This window comes from Coffea eugenioides, chromosome 9 (genome assembly GCF_003713205.1).
Source record: "Coffea eugenioides isolate CCC68of chromosome 9, Ceug_1.0, whole genome shotgun sequence".
NCBI classification, from domain to species: domain Eukaryota; kingdom Viridiplantae; phylum Streptophyta; class Magnoliopsida; order Gentianales; family Rubiaceae; genus Coffea; species Coffea eugenioides.
This window is the reverse complement of record NC_040043.1, coordinates 23,535,953-23,548,106: the sequence shown is the minus strand read 5'-3', so window position 1 is coordinate 23,548,106 and position 12,154 is coordinate 23,535,953.

Below are 12,154 nucleotides of genomic sequence, written 5' to 3'. Positions count from 1 at the left end.
CGATCACGACATGTTGTTGATATTTATTGAGTTGGAGGGACTTTCGCTGACTGAATCCATCCATAAACCTAGACCCCGGTAACCTTTGTAACCAAAGCGTCACGACAACATCCAAAGGTGACCTTTGGATTTTGAAGTAGGGGGCAAAGAGGAGCACGTAGGAATGCCGACCACTACATAAGCCACTAGTGGCTGAGAGAAAGCGAGCAGCACCTTGTATAGGTTGGGCGGAGCTTGAAGAAGCGAGCCCCTATCAGAGAAAGCCATTGCGCGTTACCCATAAGCTTCGCTAAAGCGACTACGTACCTAGCTAGCTAACGTTTTTCAGCTGGCTGTTATGTTAGTTGTAGCGCGCCTTCCCTCCTTCTCTAACTTCGGAAAGATTTAGCAGTATTTTCTTATGATGACCTGGTCGAGAGAGTACGATACATCGGTGTAAAAGATTGAGTTGGATCTGTGAGGTTGGTAGCCAGCTCTGCGCAAATGAGATACCTCTGCATTTGCATGATGGTGAGGCTGATCCGTGGGGAGTGCTCCTCTATCTTGGTCAACAGAATCAACAACTTCTGCTGAATATACTGCTACTGCATCAACCGACTCAACTTCTCCTGCGACTGCTACTGAACCGACTAGCTAAGCTACCTATGAAGCTACCGTCTCTGCTGCTGGTGCTGGTGATGAAGGTAGTGGTGGATAAGCTGGGACGGGAAGGCATTGAGAAATTGTTCCAGTTGCTGTGGCGAGAGAGAAACTTACTTGATCTATTGCCTCATCCGGTTCCCTGTGTGCCTAGCTGAAAAGAGAGTAGTTGCCTATGCCTAGCTGACTTGCGTGCTAGCGTGACTGCTTATGTGCTTTCCCTCCTCTCCAACAAATGGATACCAATCGTTATATCATTTCTCAACTAAGCCCACTCCAACCAATAGAGAACCATTAACTTCCTTCACAACTCATACGAGCCAACTTCCTCTCATCCTCAATCACTGCCGCCTTTTCTTCGATTGAATGAAGTGCTTCTGGACTTCAATCATGAATTGGACTTGAACCAATATCTCTGTGCGACACGTGAGGTAAACATTGATTCGAATACTTCATCTTATAATGTTATTAATGATTAATAGCCTTTTTGGCAACCCCTCCTTGTCTAGTACGGGTTCTTGAACACAAACCCGCCTAGGAGAAAGGTTAACTTCCTCCACCAAAGCTCAGCCCACTTTAATTCTTCCTCAGTCAAATCAGAGCCCATGTCTACGACGAGTCCACACCAATTTCTTTCTTTCTCATCGTCTACACTGAACTTTGACTTGGGCTTGGAATCCCCGAGTGCAGCGGACTCGTGCCAAATGCTTTTTGTACTTAATGATTTGGCATCTACAAAAGAAATTGTACTTCCACCCATGGATGGATGACCTAGTGTTTGTGACAGTGGTCTCGGCTGAAGTTCTTTGGCGATGCAAAACCAACTCGGTTCCTGGCAGTTAACTCGGAAGGAAAAGAACCGACGAAAGAGTTCGATAGTCGTCAACATATTTAAATGGCGACAAAGACAATGGAAGCCTAGAATGTTGTGGATGGCATTGGGAGCGAGTTGCCCCAGTCCGACTTCATAATGGTTTAAAATGCCGACTATAAGGTCGCACAACGGGAAACGTAGTCCAGCTACAAGTTTTTCTATATACACTCCTACTCGGACATTTTGGGTGTCATTTGTTCTCTCATTTTTTCCAGATGCAAAGGGTGAACTTGCTCGAAATATGGGATTTCTTCCGGATGTTCTCCAGATGAACCCAGGATTCGTAGAGGTCAGCCTCACAGGGTTTCTTCCTACCCTTAAGAATTGGGGGTTTGCCAGGACCTAAGGGTTTCGACTTGAGAATGGGGAGCTTGTTGATATATCATATAATAAATAGCCCGCCAATCGAGGAGTGACACGTGTCCGGTTAGGCCGGATTCCTGAATTGGGAAACTCCTTGATTGAAAGATTTGAACTCACAAGAGTTGAAACCAATATTAAAAGACGTGAAGGGCTAAATGAAGATATCAAGAGGAACTTCAGAGATAAGAACAAGAATACCTTCAATTCCAATAAGCGCAAATGCGGAGGGAACACCAGTAATGGATTGTTGGAGTTTCCAGCATGCTCGAAGTGTAATAAGAAAGATTCTGGAACATGCCTTATGGGAGGTGGAGTATGCTACTCTTGTGGAAAACCTGAACACATTGCCAAAGACTGCCCTCATGCGAAAGGCCAGGATAGTAAGAGTGATAAGGGAGATAAGAAGGCTGGTGAAACAAAGACCAAGGCCAGAGTGTTCGCCATGACCGAGGAAGATGCTAAGACCACTTAAGACGTAGTTACAGGTACGGTCTTAGTCAATTATATTCCTGCTTATGTGCTTTCTTCCTTTTTTGAGCTTTCTTCCCCAATTCCCCATCCAGGGTTCGTTCTTCAAGCACAAGAGTTCAGTTCAAGTGATAGGGTCAAGTGCAAGTCGACGTTTTTGATATGAAAGTGAAAGTGGAGTGAAAGCCGTCCCTAAGCAGGATCCAAAGACGTTTAACAATCTGGATATAAAAGTAGAATTCAATCGTCGAAAGTGATATCTCTTTTAGTCCGGTCTTCTTTTCTCTTTTGAGTCAGGCTGTCGTAAGACAGGAAATTGGGTTTTTTGAATATCTCTCTTCTGGCCTGCATTATTAGGAAAGGATCGATCTTTTACGTGCAAGTAGTCAAACTGAGGGGCAGTCGGATTCATCATGTCAATTGGGGGAAGGTGACATAACCAAAGAGCAGGGGAGGGCTAAGCATAAGAAGACTCAGGAAAGCTAACAGAGCAGTTTTAGCTAAACTGAGTTGGGACATGATACAGAACAAAAAGTCTCTCTGGGTTGAGGTGATCAAAGGGAAATATTGCAGAAACCAAGAAGTGAATTTTCAATACAGACCTGGGTCTTCTCATGTGTGGCGCAGCATTCTAGCAGGACATGATGTGCTACAGAAGGGGCTACGTTGGAGGCTAGGGAATGTGTCAAAGGCTAGACCCTGAAATCCCCGTCCACATTCTTAGAGAAAACTCTCCTCTAGACTAAGATTTCCCCTGGGCTAAGAGAAAAGGCTTAGAAAGCTATAGAAAAGCCTCTAAATCCCTTTTCTTAGATAAAGGATAAAGAGAAGACGAAGAAGTCATAGTCGGCTCTAAGAGTAGAGTACAGCTACTCTTCTTATTTTCTTAAATGAAAGGGGACTCAAGGATATAGAGAGAAATTCCAAATAAAAAACAAGGGTGTCGAAACAAGAGAAGTGAGAGCACCAAGGTAAACCAGAGAGAGTTTTTTCTTACGAATGCAGGATGCGCAAATACAGGGTGCTTCTAAGCGCCCATAGCGGGGTTTTTAGGATACCCAGTTAGGGGGCATCTCCTATTCTCTTACTTTCTTCAGCGAGAGCTGATATGCCAACTGGACCAGTCCTATATGTTGGATTAACCCGAGGCAGAAGAGAGGAAAACCTCTGCACGAACTGCTTTATTCCGGGAAATCTGAACCTATGGGAGGCGTTGGCCAATGCTTCAACACAGATGTTGTGTTCCATTCATGAACTCTCTTAATGCCAAAAGCACCTTCCCTCCTAGTAGGACAAGAGACCTGGTCCCAAGCAAGGCTCCGGTGTGCTTTCAATCTGCCTCTTTCCACAGGAATAAGAATCCGCTCAATGTCATCAAGCAACTTTCAAGGGGAATATGAATAGACTTTTACAGTCATTCTGAATAGAAAAAAGGACTGATTTGATCAGCTCTACCATAACCAGCATAAGAAAGGCTCTTTGCTGGTCAAGGACTTCACTCTGGTAAGTATCCTTTATACTAAAGCTTTTTCACAAAGATTTTCTTTTATATAAGTGCTCGAGTTAGGGTTGTTGACTCGGAATTTTAAGTATACGATCCATTCCTGGCCGATTTCTTTCTCAATACCAGGACATCACAGGCGTACAGAAGGTTCAACCATTGCGGATTTCCTTTCCATAGAACAAGTAAGAGCCTTTCTCTTACAAGACCACCTGCTGACATAGCTTCGTTTTCTTGAACTTGACGGCGCGGATAGGCCTATTCCCTTTTTTTCTTCGGATTCCCGTATCGAGTCTTTGAGTTCTTTCTGTCGATGGAGTCAATGCGAGAAGTAGGACCCTTTCGGTAGCCTCTTAGTGAGGTGCAATGCCTTTGTCTTTGCTGCTTTTTAACAACTCTCACGCGTAAAGGGCTTATTTTCATTTCTTGCTTGACGAGCGAAGTGCACCATTAGTTATGGTTCACGAGCCTTTTTGAATTCGAATTCTTGTCCTTGAGTGAGTGTGTATTCCGTGGGGATAGACTCAACATAAGGTCATAGACCAAGGAGCATACTGATCACAACCTCTAGAAGGAGTGTTAGTGAAAGCACCTTACGCCTTTGGGAAAGCGTCATCGATATCCTTAGGTAACAGACCACCCGCACCCGATAAGTACGAATTAGGGAAGTAGTGTTGGGCCCTTCCCCATACATAGTTTGAGTCACAAGAGGGTCCAAACCTTAGCTCGGCTAGGGGGGCATCCCCTTTTCAGTTAAAATATTCCAACCTTCGGTCTGAATCCTAACTCGAGGAAGGGTTCGCCTGTCCTTCTATCTTAATGTTGTATGGCAGGTGGAAAAAGGCATGAGGATGAGTTTGAGGCGTAACTTAGATATTACCTACTGGTAAGTAAGCCGCATTTCGAATTCGTTTGTTTTGGTATGCCGCTAGTGGCAACTAAGAAAGAGCAGGGGCGGATTAGTCCTAATGAAGTGGTGTTTTGGGAAAGAAGTGACTCGACTGAAAGGAAAGCAGTAGCTTGCTTTTTCCTTCTTGCGATTAACCTTGTCCTACCCCTGTTAGATAAGACTGCTTGCTCCTCCTTTTGACCTATAAGCTTTCCTAAGAGTGTAGGATTGATAACTGGAGGGCTCAAAGGGATTGCTATTAAGCGAACTCACTTCTTGCCCGAGCGATTTCACTTCTATCACTTGCTTTAAATACTATTCCTTATATTTAGGTATGGAACCTCTAGAAAAGAAAACCCATAGAGTTGCCCCCTCAGCTGCATCGCTCGTAGGGAAAGTTTCGACTGCTAGGGAAAAGGAAAGTAAAGCAACTACAGCTGGATCGTAAGAGACAGGGACAACTACTAGAGAAAATGAACCGGAAACAAAAGAAGGAAGCCTGTTAAGATATTCTTTTTTAGTGCTTCGCCCCGTAAGTGCTAACGCTGTAACGTTATAACGATCTCCATCCGGGACTGTGCTATTTGAAAGCTATTAAATTTCTTTCAAAAAGTCTTTAGATATCCCCAGAAGTTGGAGTAGCCGTAGAAGTCTTTTTCTCGCTACCAGTATCATAGGGATTGGGGTGAAGGCTTAGCAATAATAACAATCGGGAGTTAAGACCTATCCGTCTTCCCCTAGTCCTACTCCTGATGGTTATTTCGGATTCTGTGCCTGGGTGGTATCTTATAACTATTGATTCAACCTCTTATTCCTCGGGCATTCACGTTGTCACTTCTGTCGCCTTCCCCACGGATTCTTTTTGTTATATCTATCCCTCCGCTCGCTTCATTCAGGGGGGCGCGTACATGAGAGTACACGAGACATCATCACGCACTGAAGGCCTGTCTCTCGATTGCCATTCCGATTCTTGTCTTTGAGTCGGGTTCTTGGAGTTGGTCCTTCTTGCTCTTTGGCTTTGGTTATGGTATGAAATGCAAAATGAAGCTGAATATACTGATTGTCCAACCTCCCTAACTATCTTACCTGACCACTCCTCTGAGCGGCTTCTTGCGCCCAATGTTAGACTTTAGCTTTCAATCCGGATACACTTTACCTTGTACTACAGCAAGGACATCCATTTAAGACCAACCGAATCTCGATTCAAGGTCTAGTCGAATCATTAAACTCGATACCGTCGTTTCCTTTATTCAATTTTGAGTTTATGATCGATGGCGGTACCAGAATCAAAGATTTCGTGTGCCTTTTGGGTTCCTTTTTTTTTAGTTTAGCACCTTTCGCTCAGCCGGATGATGCAGATATGCCGACATTTGCTATTGGGTAGTCTCTCGATTTCGAGTCGGAGATTGCCGGGTGTGCGCTTCTAGCTCGTACATTCCCTTAAGTATGCTGACAGGGTCGGACGCCCTTGGGCAATATGCCAAAGAATCAGATTCTCACTCTGGAGTCCCGAGCTTCTTGAAGCCCGGATTTCGCTACACCTTCTTCTACTAGTCCCAGTTTATGGTCCCGGCCCTATTACGCCAACAGCTCCCACTCGTGAAACATATGCTATATCAGGATTTTATCCATCAGACACCAAGCAAAGCACCTTTTTGCATGAGGATCAATCTATTTACATATTTAATGATGCAACTCATTCAGCAGTGGGAGACTTCCACGACATGTATTGGTCAGTCATTGTCATTCCAGACATTCATTCGTAAATACATTGGATGTCCGGGCATCAAAAACGAAGTAGCTAGCAAGGCTAGTGAGGTTTGGAAGATAGCGGAGAAAGGTCGGCTTTGGTCCTCTATTCCGGCAGCAAGTTTTAAAGATCTTCTGGACTTTATTATGAACTCAGAGGAGGAATTCCAGGTGGCCCTTTTTTGAACTCTGGTGTGGAACATATGGAAGGCTAGGAACACTTTGTTGTTTGAACAACACGAGACTCCTGCTGCTCAGATCTATTCCAGATCCATCGCCCTTGTCACTGAATTCTTGGCCGCTCCCTCACAACAAATTTCACCTCCTGGTTCTCAGTTCCCTGCTAAATGGTCTCCACCCCCCTCTCCTAGGCTTAAGATCACCGTGGACGGTGCTTGGAAAAATCAGGAAGCTGCAATTGGAATCATTGTCCGAGACAGTGATGGTGCTGTTATTCATTCGGTCTCTTCTCCATGTTCAGGAATTACTGATGTTGAACATATTGAACTTCAAGCTTATAATTTCTGGACTTGAAGTGGCTATGGAAGCTGGCTATTCAAATGTCGTACTGGAATCTGATTCTCTTATCACAATTAGCAAGCTAAAGGTTCCTGATGAAGACTTTTCTCCCTTAGGGAATTTTGTAGCCAAGGCTAAAGAACTCATGTCTCAGATTAACTCTCTTTCCTTATCCTTTGTAAAACGCACAGCAAATGTTCCTGCACATTTACTTGCTAAACTAGGTCTTAGAGAAAGATCTAGGAGATCTTGGGGATCCTCCCCAACCTCTGATGTAAGCTCTGCTGTTCTAGCAGACCTCATTACTTAATGGAATCCTACTTTTTTCCTCAAAAAAAAGAGAAGAAGAAGCTAGAATAGTGAATAGGTCACTCACTGATTCGATAGAGAAGGAGTAGGCAACTAACTTGAACTGGCGACTGAACAGTCTGATGTCTCAGAATTCTATGCCGTTGCGTAATAGAAAAGGATACCTAGGCTTTTCGCTTCGTCAGATGCTTTCGCGGTAGCAGATGCTTAGATGCTTGCGCTGAACCCTTCTTATCTTAATCTTCAAATCTTTCTCTGCCTTAGTCGGTGCACCCTTTCCTTCCTTTTCTGCTTGAGAGTATAAAGTCAAAGCAAAATTCTTCCACTCCGCAAAGACAAATGAAAACTAGGCTAGTGAAACATACTTCTAGCGTTGTCGCTGGGAAGCGGATAGTTAGACCGAGTTCATAACTTGGCTTTAGGGATGCCGGTAGGCTATCCTTCCTTTATTCCGGGAAAGACTTTCGATCAGGTTGAACGAAAGATCTGTCTAGTACCAGATCTTAAACGGAGAAAGCCTAGAAAACTGGACAATAGGAACTGATCTGGAAGTTGAATTAACAGCTGAAGGAAGGAAAAAAGCTATATTCCTTTTTTCCAGAGCGAGATCCAGTTGCTGGACCTGGACCATCAGTAGCATCTCGACCAGCAAAAGAAAAACCTTCCTTACGTTCTTTACTTTGATGGAACTAGCGGGGCAACTTTATCAAATCTCGTCCCTAGGAGACCGAAGAGAGTTTCCTACTGTAAAGGAAAATCCCCGAAGTTTCGTTTAGTTATCACAATCTCTCTTACTATAAGAGAAAAAAACTCTTTCTTGCTTTCAGCACCTTCCCTTTTTCACTATTCCGAATTTAACGGCTATTGGCGGATCTAAAGATTCTGGGCATCTGAGAACAACCCCTTATTCTTCAATCGCAAACCAACACCTATTTTGATTCACTTGAGAAGAGCGCATTCTTGAGATGCTCAAGATGGACTGGACTGGCTCAAGGGTTAACTAAGATCTCTTCTTCCTAAGCTTATCTTTCTCTTTCATGCTTAAGCGAATCGGCTTATCATATCAGGATGAATGTGCAGCTTTTTCTTCTTATATTCTATAATGCATACCCCTTCCTCATTCACTATGTCATGTCACTTCCTCCCTCACATACTATTGATGCAAACAAATTTCTCTTTCAAAGACCAAAAGACGCGTCCTAAAAGCCTTTCTCTATAGCAGCTTTCGCTAGTTATTTCCTTTCTTCGGAGTTAAGCGATGAGTTCCACTTGAATGCTTCCCCTTCTAATGACTTATGATAAAGGTGGATCAATAAGCCAGACTGGGAATCAAGGCCTCGGCAATCCCCACAAAAGGACAGCAAGTGATGATATGGGTCGCCGACCCCATTGTAGTTACTAAACTTCGGTATCTTGAACCCTTCGATTCGAATCCCCTTTCCAATCATCCCTCAGGTTATGAAAGAAAGATCTGGACCGTTAGGGATCAGGAATTGAAAAGCCTGATTGGTCGACCTTTGCCTATGATTGAGCCGTGGTATAACATTTTCTCACTAGGTGGAAGGCATCCTATGGTGCGGCGGATAGAGCTTCAGTCATGCACCTACCTCTGCATGCTACTCCAACCGAATGACGAATTGCATAAATAAAAGAAAAGGTCGGACCCATGCTATCAAATTGAAGTTTTAACTAGGAGTCCTCTTAAGAAAAGGAGCTTGGCATGTATGTGTTCGAATCGAAAGGTATAAAACAACCTCTGCGGAAGAATTTTCCAAAGAAAAATGGAAACAGGACCCTAGCCTGTACTGAACCAAGGTTCCATCCTGAAAGAGAGAGCTCAGGAACCTTCATCTCTGACGGACAAATTGTTGGAAGGAGAGATCTCATACAAGAACTAAACTTACTACTCACTTAATGCGCATTAGAGGCGATTCTAATGAATTCTCTTATATAGCAGCTTGGAGCTTACCCCATATATACATAGAAGCAGGGACAAGATATCCACGCACAGAGAGGATCATATAGTGTTTTTGCTTTTTTCTTTCTTCGACGCTGGGTAAGGCAAGTGCCATGAGAACGAAAGAAGTGCCACGAACAACTGACACTAGGGGCATAAAAGGAGCAGCTGCTAGCCATAACATAAGACTTTAATCCCCCAACTTCAATCCCTATATGCGCCTATTACACAAGCACTATCATTAAGGGCAGGAGATTGATTAAAAGACTGTTTGAGTCTTATACCCATTTTTACCTTAGCCGCTTTATCCCTTATTCTTGCTTAACCTCAGCACCTATAGCACTGATTGGATTGACGCCTATCAGGAGTGCTTACCGAAGCCCATATCCGTTAACTGCTCGTGGGAATGGTCATATGTGGCAGTAGGCATCAAGACCGACCCCTTACAAAGAGCCTCTTTTATTCCGAAAGGCTAAAAGCGGATTCTGACAAGCTATTCTTTCAATATGCGTAGTCATAGTGTGCTCATCTAACCCATTGAAGTTCAGTCTCTCCCCCTCCTGTTTTTACCTCTAGGAAGAACTATGGGCCCTGGTGCTGAAGAAACTAATGACTTAGATGCTGATGACGGGAATGCTTCTATTTCATATCCTCCGCTGCCGATTCTACTTATCATTCCGTTCCGTCACGATGTGCTTGATCTTCACCTCCTGCTAAGGATATGTAAAAAAGGACGCCGGTCCTGTAGGGTCCTATTTCCGGCTCTCTATCTAGAGCTAAAGCTTCAACAACTGCTATTGGTTCTTATTTAATATTTGAATTCCCGCTATCTGGCTTTCTTCTTTATATGGCATCTTTCTCATGGAGACAATCTAAGTTTCAGGAGATGTTCTGGTTCTTCCTCAAAGAGTTGGGTTTGAAGCAAAAGCAGTCAAAAGTATTAGAGAGGTATGGTATACAGCAAAGCCAGTATGTCACCTCTATAGAAGGGAGACAGGAATCGAAAGCACAGACCGACAGCCGTTAGAGAAAAAGAGAGAGGCACCAAAACTAGTTATTAGTTTGAATCACTTTGTCTTGTCACTATAGGTAGGAATCGACGACAGCATATTCTAAATCAACATCTAAATAGGAACCCCCATCGAGAAAGCAAGGACGCCCAAATGCTTTCTTTGGAAGAATTGATTATTTACTTTCCTTGTTTTAGTAAGTAGGGATGATGTATGGAACTTAGTTCCTCTCTTGGTAATCTTAGACTCCGAGCTCTTATAACTTAGAAAGAGTATAGCTAACCACTGCCGCATCAAACGACTTACTACGGCGATGCAGCTTCTCCCCACGAGCTGTTAAAACTTTCTCCGAGTCAGCAGACAAACCTACCCGCCGCGAAACACCAAGGTCCATCGACTGGAGCAAATCCCCATCCTCCACCGTGATGAGGTCCTGCAGATTTACCGACGGGCGAACTTCAAGCAGCAAAGGATCCAGCCTAGAATCATCCGACATATTCAAGATATCAAACTGATTAACCACCGGGATTGAATCATCGATAGGCTTCAAAGAAGAACACTGTCCCGAAACCTGCGTCGCATCCTCCGCTAATTTCTTGTTCGCAACCATACTCGTACCTTCACCAGGCTGCAATATTTTCACCGGTTGAGCCGGTACCTTGGGGACAGAAACTTGCTGCACCACCTGCTTCCCCTTATCATCCTTCCGCTGCTCATCCGCCTTCCCTTTATCAGCTGCATCTTTGCCCTTCATTTCATTCTTTCTTTCCGCTATTAGCTTCATCGAATTCAGGATAAAGAGTAATAATACAGTCTTCAAAGCTTGATATTTTCATATAAAAAAATGCAAATATCGGATTGAACTGCTCTCAGCTTTCAGGGGAGTCTTTGGGTTGGTTACTCTTTGGTTGGTCAGCACATTCTTGCTGCATGTGCAGCCCATACTGACTTTTAAAGTATTAAGCACAAGAGTTCCTGCGGATTTTCTATGTATAGCCTGGCAGCCATTCTGATCGGCACGCCCTCGGCAAGTCCAGCTACTGGCTTCGCTCGTGAGTTAACGGCTTTAATCCTGCTAGAGTTCTGCTCGAGCCTGAGTTTCAACTCGTCGGAAACTTTGACTTTTCACTTTGAGTCCATTTTGGCTTGCACTGACCAGTGCTGCTCCTAGCTTTCTTGCTATATTAGACAACCCCCCACTTATTCTTCTACATTCATAGAGTGATTTGCATCAAAATAATAAAAGAAGTGGTTGATACTCTTCTTATACCATGCTTACTGAATACATGTTCGTTTCAAAGCCGTAAGGAATCCTAATCCTCCTTATTACCCTAAGGATCAGTCGAGGGAGAAGAGAGGCCCTATTCGCCTAGTGTAAGTTACTTTAGGTCGGACTGAATGAGTTCTCTCTACGGCTATTGAAGTGGTTCAAGCCAGGCTACAATCCAGTCCTCTTTTTTCTTTTTTTTTTTTTTTAAGTAAGTAATATTCCGCAAGACCAAACTCCTTTGAAGGAGATCGAAGACTTCTGGTTGTTTTGGCTTCCTCAGGGCCATGTGAAGCTTAGCTTGCTTTAGCAGCCATGTGATAATTCAAGTTCGTGGTAGGCGTAGGGGCTGGGCGAAGCGGTAGCAAAGCTCAGGTGGTAATGCAAGTGCGCGGTATATCATCATAAAGGAACTTTCTCAATTGAATTAGTAGACACAGGCGGAATGCCAAGATGCGAGACTTCTCATTCAGAGAGAATCCCTGCTATGAAACTTATCATCGAGATGTTGGTTCCACATATCATACTTTTCAAACTTTGTAATGCTAGAAGTACCCCATGTGAGATGCTTTCAAGCGGGAAATTCCCCAAGGGGGCAGCGGCTTTACC